Here is a 9311-nt window from a genome sequence, read left to right on the forward strand (position 1 = left end):
TAATCTGGCCATCAACTGAAGCATTGGAACTGCACAGGGGGAGATAAGCAAAGATCTAGAGACAGAGATCTCCGTTGAAATGGAATAGTTAATATGGCCTAAAGAGTAAGGAAACATTTTAAACAATCCAAGACAATAGAGAAACTGAACTCCAGAGAACCTTAGGATGATCATGGCCAGGAAAGAAAACTTAGAGGTAAAGGGAAAGCTGGAAAAAGGCTAAACAGATGTATTACTGACTATATTAATGTGCCTGCAAGCTACAAAAAGTAAAACCACAGGATTAACACCTTGATGACAGGCAGAGTTAAGCGGTTCCCAGAGAGAACCATCACTGGAAGTGAAAATACCGAGCCATTGAAAGATAGGATAAGAAGGTGCATTGTAGAGTTGTTTAAGGAATTGAGGTCTGACATGAGACAGCAGCAGGAGGGAGTAAACTGGAAGGAGTTTACCCAGATGGATTCAGATCAGGGAACTCATTTCACAGGGAGAGACATTAAAGAAGTGTGTAATCTTATGAAGCTTAAACAGAAATTCCATATTCCTTACCACCCCCAGAGTCCAGGGATGGTGGAAAGGATGAACTGAACTTAAAAAAAAAACATCAATCAAGAGACAGGGAACAGCCCAATATTCTAATGCGCCGTGGGCTACCCCAATCAGGACCGACAGGTTCACCCCATTTGAAATGATAACAGGAAGGGCCATGCTATTACCTGAAGGTATTATAGTAGGAGATGTAGGGCCACAGAAAGGAAAAATACAGGACAATGTAAGGGAATTAAGTAGGCAATTACATGAGTGGAGAGAGGAAGTCAGAGACCGACAGGTGATTAAGGATATGGAAACAGGCAAATCCAAAGAGCAACAATGGACCATACCAGGTAATTATGACAGGTGATACATGCACACTTGTAGATATGAGAACGGGAAGTAAATGGAGGCATTACACACAGTTAAAGATACATGACAATTGACCAAGCGGTAACCCAGAGAACGGGAGCCGATGTTAATGTCTCCACAGATCTACGATCCTGGTCGTGGGCCTATCAGTACTGGCAACAAGGTCGGGGATCATCACTGCCCATCCCGCACCGCAGGAGGAACTTTGGTACAGCACGGACAGTGCCGAATGCGACGCAACGGGGAATGATAAATGTGACAGTAGGAGAACAAGTGCTTTCAAATTGTAGTAAGGGTTTGCTTCAGATCCAGCATGGGAGGTTCGCCCAAAAGAGCCACTACCCAGCCACCGCCCACCTCTACTTTCACAGTCTGAGTAGAGATAATTGAAGCCCCTCAAACCACACTGACTGACCCATCTTGTCCGACTATGCATCCAGGACCGACGAATGATTTGGTACTGGTTAATCAGAAGTTTTGTATGATAATATACACCATGAGCTGGTACCCGTAGTCTTGAATGTATCCGGTGTCGTCCTGCCCCAATGGTGCTCAACCCATACCCAAGCACTCTATACGGCTCTGAGGCGCCAATTGATGACTGAAGCAGTTCAGTTCAGTGGCGAGATACGATCAGGCTTGGGAGGGAACCGTGTTAAGTGCAGCCTGATAAATGATGCCGCTATGATACTCAACATTGTTGGACATCATTGGTTAATCCAAAGCCTGGCTACCGTGCTTGAAAGTCATGTGGGGACTATCAATAAATTAATTGAAATAGGAAAAAATATTTCAGACAAAGCGAGCAGAAATGATGTTTGCAACACCTATGGATCTTGGGCACTGGAACAAGCCCGAGAAAATTTAAGACAGACTAAAGAAGGGGTAGTCCCTTTATGGGTAACTAATGAGCATCTATTGAATCTCTCATGACACAGGAATCATGACTTGACCGGTTGGCAGCTCAGGGGTTTAACATGTGTATATCGAATGAATGTTGAATGTATAGTGAATAGTAATATGTTAATAGGTATTGTATTAGTAATACCTGTCATACCTATGTCAATGACATAACCCAGGCAAGACGCCCACAGTGACTGCTGGTACGGGACCCCAGCCATGGGGCCCGTTTGTACACTTACAAATGGACTTTATACAAATGCCTAAATGTATGGAATATAATTATGTTTTAGTTCTAGTATGTTTGTTCTCGCGATGGGTGGAGGCGTATCCCACCCGACGAAATGATGCTGTTGTTGTTGTAAAATTGTTGTTCATTTTACTGCTAAAGTGAAAAAGGAACTGTCGAAGGCCTTACAATGCAACCATCACCTTTCCTGCCCATACCACCCCCAAGTCTACTGGAGCGATGGAAAGACAAAATGGTATTCTGAAAAACAACCTAAATTATGTGAAGAAACTGGTTTGAAATGGCCTGAAGCTCTACCCTTGGCGCTCATGGCTATGCACTCTCACGCTAACCGTACCACCTCCCTCTCTCCTTATGAAGTTGTAATGGGATGTCCTATGCACCTCCCAGTGACCCCACCCTTGTCTGCTAGGGAAATGGACATCCACGCTATGGATGAGGGAATGATTACATATTGTATAGTGCTCACTAATTCTCTCAAGAGCTTACATATACAGGTAGTAGAAGCTCAGAAAAAGCCCATCATTGAAGATTGCCATCAATACCAGCCCGGGGACCTAGTCCTTGTAAAGACCTTCAGGAGAAAGAACTGTTTGGAACCTCGATGGGAAGGGCCTTTCCAAGTCCTGCTCACCACCCATATGGCTGTAAAGGTTGAAGGGCGCCCTTGTGGATCCACACATCGCACGTCAAGTGGACGCTGACCTTGGACGGAAGGGCTTGTGCAAGAAATTTAACTGAGCCGTCAGAATGCTGACTCTGATTTGGATCCTCTCCTGCGTGGTCCTTGCGGGGAGTGGAATACCAATTCTGCGGTTCAACGAATGCTGGCCGTAGCCTCGCAAGTTAATCGGACTAAATGTTGGATTTGTACTCATTTTCCTCTATGCAAAACAGCAGCTGAATTGCATGAGAGGGTGGAAAGGACCCTACCTTTTGTTGCTAACAACTCGAACGGCCCTGAAGGTTAAAGGGAAGGAAGACTGGGTCCACGCCACTCACTGTAAAAAAAGACATTGTCCGGCAACAATATAGCAGCTGTTACCAAGTGATCTAACTTGTATTATGTATTGAAACAGAAGGTTTGAGTAATTTTTATAAAAAAGATTCTTGGTGGTCTGTAATACTAGGTTGGTTCTCCGGTTGGGGAAGTTGGTTGCTATACGTTTTAATTGGGTTGGCCTGATAATCTACATCCCAGAGTACTTAAGGATGTGGCCCTAGAAATAGCGGCTGCATTGGTGGTCATCTTCCGAGATTCAATAGACTCTGGAACAGTTCCTACAGATTGGAGGATAGCTAATGTAACCCCACTATTTAAAAAGGGAGTCAGAGAGAAAACAGGGAATTATAGACCAGTCAGCCTGACATCGGTAGTGGGGAAAATTCTAGAGTCCATTATAAAAGACTTAATAGCTGAGCACGTGGAAAACAGTGGCAGAATCGGACAGAGTCAGCATGGATTTATGAAAGGTAAATCATGCTTGACAAATCTACTGGAATTTTTCGAGGATGTAACTAGCAGAGTTGATGAGGGGGAGCCAGTGGATGTGGTTCATTTGGACTTTCAGAAGGCTTTCGACAAAGTCCCACATAAGAGATTGGCGTGTAAAATTAAAGCACGTAGGATTAGGGGTAGTGTATTGAGATGGATAGAAAACTGGTTGGCAGACAGGAAACAAAGAGAAGGAAGAAACGGGTCTTTTTCCGAATGGCAGGCAGTGACTAGTGGGGTACCGCACGGATCGGTGCTGGGATCCCAGTTATTCACATTATATATTAATGATTTAGATGAGGGAATTAATGTAATATCTCCAGGTTTGCAGATGACACAAAGCTGGGTGGGAGGGTGAGCTGTGAGGAGGATGCAGAGATGCTTCAGTGTGATTTGGACAAGCTGAGTGAGTGGGCAAATGCTTGGCAGATGCAGTATAATGTGGGTAAATGTGAGGTTATCCATTTTGGTAGCAAAAACAGGAAGGCAGATTATTATCTGAATGGCTATAAATTGAGAGAGGGGAATGTGCAACGAGACCTGGGTGTCCTTGTACACCAGTCGCTGAAGGTAAGCATGCAGGTGCAGCAGGCGGTAAAGAAGGCAAATGGTACGTTGGCCTTCATAGCCAGAGGATTTGAGTACAGGAACAGGGATGTCTTGCTACAATTGTGCAGGGCCTTGGTGAGACCACACCTGTAATATTGTGGTCAGTTTTGGTCTCCTTATCTGAGGAAGGATGTACTTGCTATAGAGGGAGTGCAGCGATGGTTTACCCGACTGATTCCTGGCATGGCGGGACTGACATATGTTGATAGATTGATTCAATTAGGATTATATTCGCTGGAGTTCAGAAGAATGAGGGGGGGAATCTCATAGAAACCTATAAAATTCTAACAGGACTAGACAGGGTAGATGCAGGAAGGATGTTCCCAATGGTGGGGGAGTCCAGAACCAGGGGTCACAGTCTGATGATATGGGGTCGACCATTTAGGACTGAGATGAGGAGAAATTTCTTCACCCAGAGAGTGGTGAGCCTGTGGAATTCATTACCACAGAAAGTAGTTGAGACCAAAACATTGTATGTTTTCAAGGAGGAGTTAGATATAGTTCATGGGGCGAAAGGGATCAAAGGGTATGGGGAGAAAGCGGGAGCAGGCTATTGAGTTGGATGATCAGCCATGATCATAATGAATGGGGGAGCAGGCTCGAAGGGCCGAATGGCCTACTCCTGCTCCTAGTTTCTATGTTTCTATGAAAGGAATAGCAGCATCGTGGATAGATAGGGAGAAACTGTCTCGTTGGCGGAAGGAGCGAGGACGAGAGGGACACAGATTTCAGTTAATCGGTAAAAGAAGCAATTGTGTTTTCCTGCTCGTTGTGGTCACTTCCTGGGTAAACATCAGGACACCGAACATGCCTAAGCGATTGGTTAAAGCAAAAGTACGTAGGCTGGTGTATGAAGGAATTGAGAAGTTAGGAGCAGCATTACAAAGTTGGAGATCTTGTACACATGTCTGAGTTGGTAGGTTCCTCAGAAAGATACTGTTCCGGACAGGAGAGAGACAGGCAAACTGTACTTCTGTCTCTCACCAGCTGTCCGCACGCAGAAGGTGTTTTGAATTCTTTGTGAAGTATGTTGTGGCGTGTTTTCCCAAACCCTCAGTGTGTCTGATCCACTTTACTAATCACTCACAGCAAACTCACATTGTGATCAACTCGGGTTAGTTTATTTACATTTAAAACCCCGGGCAGGAATGTTCACAATGTCAACCTCCACATTCACACGCACACACACTCGCACACACCCATCCACACTCTCACGCACACTCGCACAAACACACACACTCACACAAACATATTCTCACAAACACACATACACGCCTACTCACACACACACACACACAAACACATTCACGCTCACACACTCACATAATAACAGCTCACACTCTCACATTCAAACACTCACACACAAACACACCTACACACATAGACATTTACACACACACACGCACACACACGTACACAAATGCACAGACACAGTAATGGAGGATAGAAAAAGGAAACTTTTACAACTATGGATAGTAACAGTACAAGAACCAGGGAGATTGAAATGAGTTCACATGATTTACAGAGTCCGAGAAGAAAAAGTCCAAAGGGTATTTCTGATGTGACCGAGTTTAATCCTGAGTCCAGTGGGAGCTTACTGCACGCAAATTGAATGCCTCGTTTCTGACATGACAACGATGAAAACTCTGTAAGGACTTGCTTCATTGGCTGCAAAAGCAGGTTGGGGATCATCTGAATTAGTGAAAGTTGCTAGAGAAATGCAGGACTTCTGTCCTGTTACATGTCGCCAGATTCCTGCTTGGATTTAGAATGGGGTTTTCCAATGTCAACCGTCATGATGTCATTCCCGCCTCCCACCACCGGTGGCGCTGCAGGGAGCTCCTCCTGGGGGAGAAGGGGAACAGATGAACTTTCACCTTTCGGACGTGGCCTCGGGCAGTCAGGGATTGTGGGGAAGGGAGGAGGGGCTGGGGATCTTTGGACAATCCTGACACTCTCGTTCTGTGTCCCAGTCTCTCTTCAGGAACAATATTTCTCAATATCAGCTGCCTCGACGCAGGGCAGTGCCCTTTTCTCACAGATAAAAGGGAACTGATCGGAACAACTGACATCATTCCAGTCGGCACTTCTGATAATGGCGCAGTTTTCATTTCCTGCTGCATTATTCGGTTCACCCTGATACCATTTAGTAAAACTGGGAAATGGGGAAATAAAAAATACCGATAAAAATCCGACACATTCCTGCACAGAATCAGCAAGATTCCTACAGCCCTGTACAAATCCCAAACTAATCCCTCTGTCCCGCTCTCTCCCCATAGCCCTGTACAAATCCCCAACTAATCCTACTGCCCCGGTCTATCCCCATAGCCCTGTATCAATCCCAAACTAATCCCACTGTCCCGCTCTCTCCCCATAGCCCTGTATCAATCCCAAACTAATCCCACTGTCCCGCTCTCTCCCCATAGCCCTGTATCAATCCCAAACTAATCCCACTGTCCCGCTCTCTCCCCATCGCCCTGTATCAATCCCAAACTAATCCCACTGCCCCACTCTCTCCCCATAGCCCTGTATCAATCCCAAACTAATCCCACTGTCCCGCTCTCTCCCCATAGCCCTGTACAAATCCCCAACTAATCCCACTGTCCCTGCTCTCTCCCCATATCCCTGTATCAATCCCCAAACTAATCCCACTGTTCCGCACTCTCCCCATTGCCCAGTATCAATCCCAAACTAATCCCACTGTCCCGCTCTTTCCCCATAGCCCTGTATCAATCCCCAAACTAATCCCACTGCCCCACTCTCTCCCCATAGCCCTGTATCAATCCCCAAACTAATCCCACTGCCCCACTCTCTCCCCATAGACCTGTATCAATCCCCAAACTAATCCCACTGCCCCACTCTCTCCCCATAGACCTGTATCAATCCCCAAACTAATCCCACTGTCCCACTCTCTCCCCATAGACCTGTATCAATCCCCAAACTAATCCCACTGCCCCGCTCTCTCCCCATAGCCCTGTACAAATCCCCAAACTAATCCCACTGCCCCGCTCTCTCCCCATAGCCCTGTACAAATCCCCAAACTAATCCCACTGCCCCGCTCTCTCCCCATAGCCCTGTATCAATCCCCAAACTAATCCCACTGCCCCACTCTCTCCCCATAGCCCTGTACAAATCCCCAAACTAATCCCACTGCCCCGCTCTCTCCCCATAGCCCTGTATCAATCCCCAAACTAATCCCACTGCCCCGCACTCTCCCCATAGCCCTGTATCAATCCCCAAACTAATCCCACTGTCCTGCTCTCACCCCATAGCCCTGTATCAATCACAATCTAATCCCCCTGTCCTGGTCTCTCTCTCCATGCGACGCTGGGACTCACCTCACTGGGGTCCCATCCACCCATTTCCAGTTTCCTTCACTCTCTCGATCTGTTAGTCCGATCCAGTAATCCCCAGGATTATTCTCGATAGATTTCTTTATGAAATCCTGCAGCAGATACAATGATGGAATGTGTTCAGTTAGTATGACTGCCTTAACTCACACAAACACGCACACACAACTGATCCCCAAAATACACCAAACCCTTCCTCAGGAAATTCTCCCTCATTCCCTCTGATTCAATATCGGGAAGACTGAAGCTGTTGTTTTCCGTCTCTGTTCCAAACTCCATTCCCGAGTTACCGACTCCATCCTGGGAACTCTCTGAGTCTGAACCAGACTGTTCACAACCCTGGGGTTGTGTTTAATCTGGAGATGGGATTCCCACCTCATATCCACATCGTCACCATGGCGGCCTCTTCCCAACTCCGTAACATCGCCCAGAACCACCCCGGTCGCAGCTCATCGACCGCTGAAACCCTCGTTCATGTAGTGTAGAGGGAACATTACTCTGTATCAAACCCTGTGCTGTACCTGTCCTGGGAGTGTTTGATGGGGACGGTGTAGAGGGAGCTTTACTCTGTATCTAACCCCGTGCTGTACCTGTCCTGGGAGTGTTTGATGGGGACAGTGTAGAGGGAGCTTTACTCTGTATCTAACCCCGTGCTGTACCTGTCCTGGGATTGTTTGATGGGGACGGTGTAGAGGGAGCATTACTCTGTATCTAACCCCGTGCTGTACCTGTCCTGGGAGTGTTTGATGGGGACGGTGTAGAGGGAGCTTTACTCTGTATCTAACCCCATGCTGTACCTGTCCTGGGAGTGTTTGATGGGGATGGTGCAGAGGGAGCTTTGCTCTGTATCTAACCCCGTGCTGTACCTGTCCTGGGAGTGTTTGATGGGGATGGTGCAGAGGGAGCTTTACTCTGTATCTAACCCCGTGCTGTACCTGTCCTGGGAGTGTTTGATGGGGACGGTGCAGAGGGAGCTTTACTCTGTATCTAACCCCGTGCTGTATGTTTGATGGGGACGGTGCAGAGGGATATTCTCTCACTCTATCTCATTCTGACAGATGCGTCTGTCATTCTCACCTGTTCCTGTTCTGTATTTATGATGACGAGGTGTGTATTTTGGGATTCACATTGTTGTTTTGCCGAGTCCCAGTTTACTCTCTCCGTTGAGAATTTATAGCAATGATGATTATGAACTTTCCAGCCGTTCGGACAGGGAGACTCTGCAAAATTATACAGACTTAATTCAGAGAAATACATCGAAACATTAGGAACAGGAGGAGGCCATTCAGCCCCTCTTGAGCCTGTTACACAGGAACAGGAGGAGCCCATTCGGCCCCTCTCGAGCCTGTTACACAGGAACAGGAGGAGGCCATTCAGCCCCTCTCGAGTCTGTTACACAGGAAAAGGAGGAGGCCATTCAGCCCCTCTCGACCCTGTTACACAGGATCAGGAGGAGGCCATTCAGCCCCTCTCGAGCCTGTTACACAGGAACAGGAGGAGGCCATTCAGCCCCTCTCGAGTCTGTTACACAGGAAAAGGAGGAGGCCATTCAGCCCCTCTCGATCCTGTTACACAGGATCAGGAGGAGGCCATTCAGCCCCTCTCGAGTCTGTTACACAGGAAAAGGAGGAGGCCATTCAGCCCCTCTCAAGCCTGTTACACAGGAACAGGAGGAGGCCATTCAGCCCCTCTCGAGCCTGTTACACAGGAACAGGAGGAGGCCATTCAGCCCCTCTCGGGTATTTTACACCATTCCATTGGATCTGCTCTGTACCTTAACTCCCTCGGTTCCGTGACCCTC

The 9311-nt window shown here is 47.2% G+C and overlaps 1 long non-coding RNA gene across 1 annotated transcript; it reads right to left on the bottom strand.

Annotated features, from left to right (window-relative positions):
* Nucleotides 1-5597: 5597 nt before the first annotated feature.
* On the bottom strand, nt 5598-9270 carry LOC144677975 (uncharacterized). The gene is made up of 3 exons (XR_013575894.1): nt 8588-9270; nt 7499-7605; nt 5598-6315 (listed from the first exon to the last, which is right to left on the bottom strand). It is a non-coding gene; the product is annotated as an uncharacterized LOC144677975 (long non-coding RNA).
* Nucleotides 9271-9311: the final 41 nt, after the last annotated feature.

This window comes from Cetorhinus maximus, unplaced genomic scaffold (genome assembly GCF_964194155.1).
Source record: "Cetorhinus maximus unplaced genomic scaffold, sCetMax3.hap1.1 HAP1_SCAFFOLD_3361, whole genome shotgun sequence".
Lineage (NCBI taxonomy): Eukaryota > Metazoa > Chordata > Chondrichthyes > Lamniformes > Cetorhinidae > Cetorhinus > Cetorhinus maximus.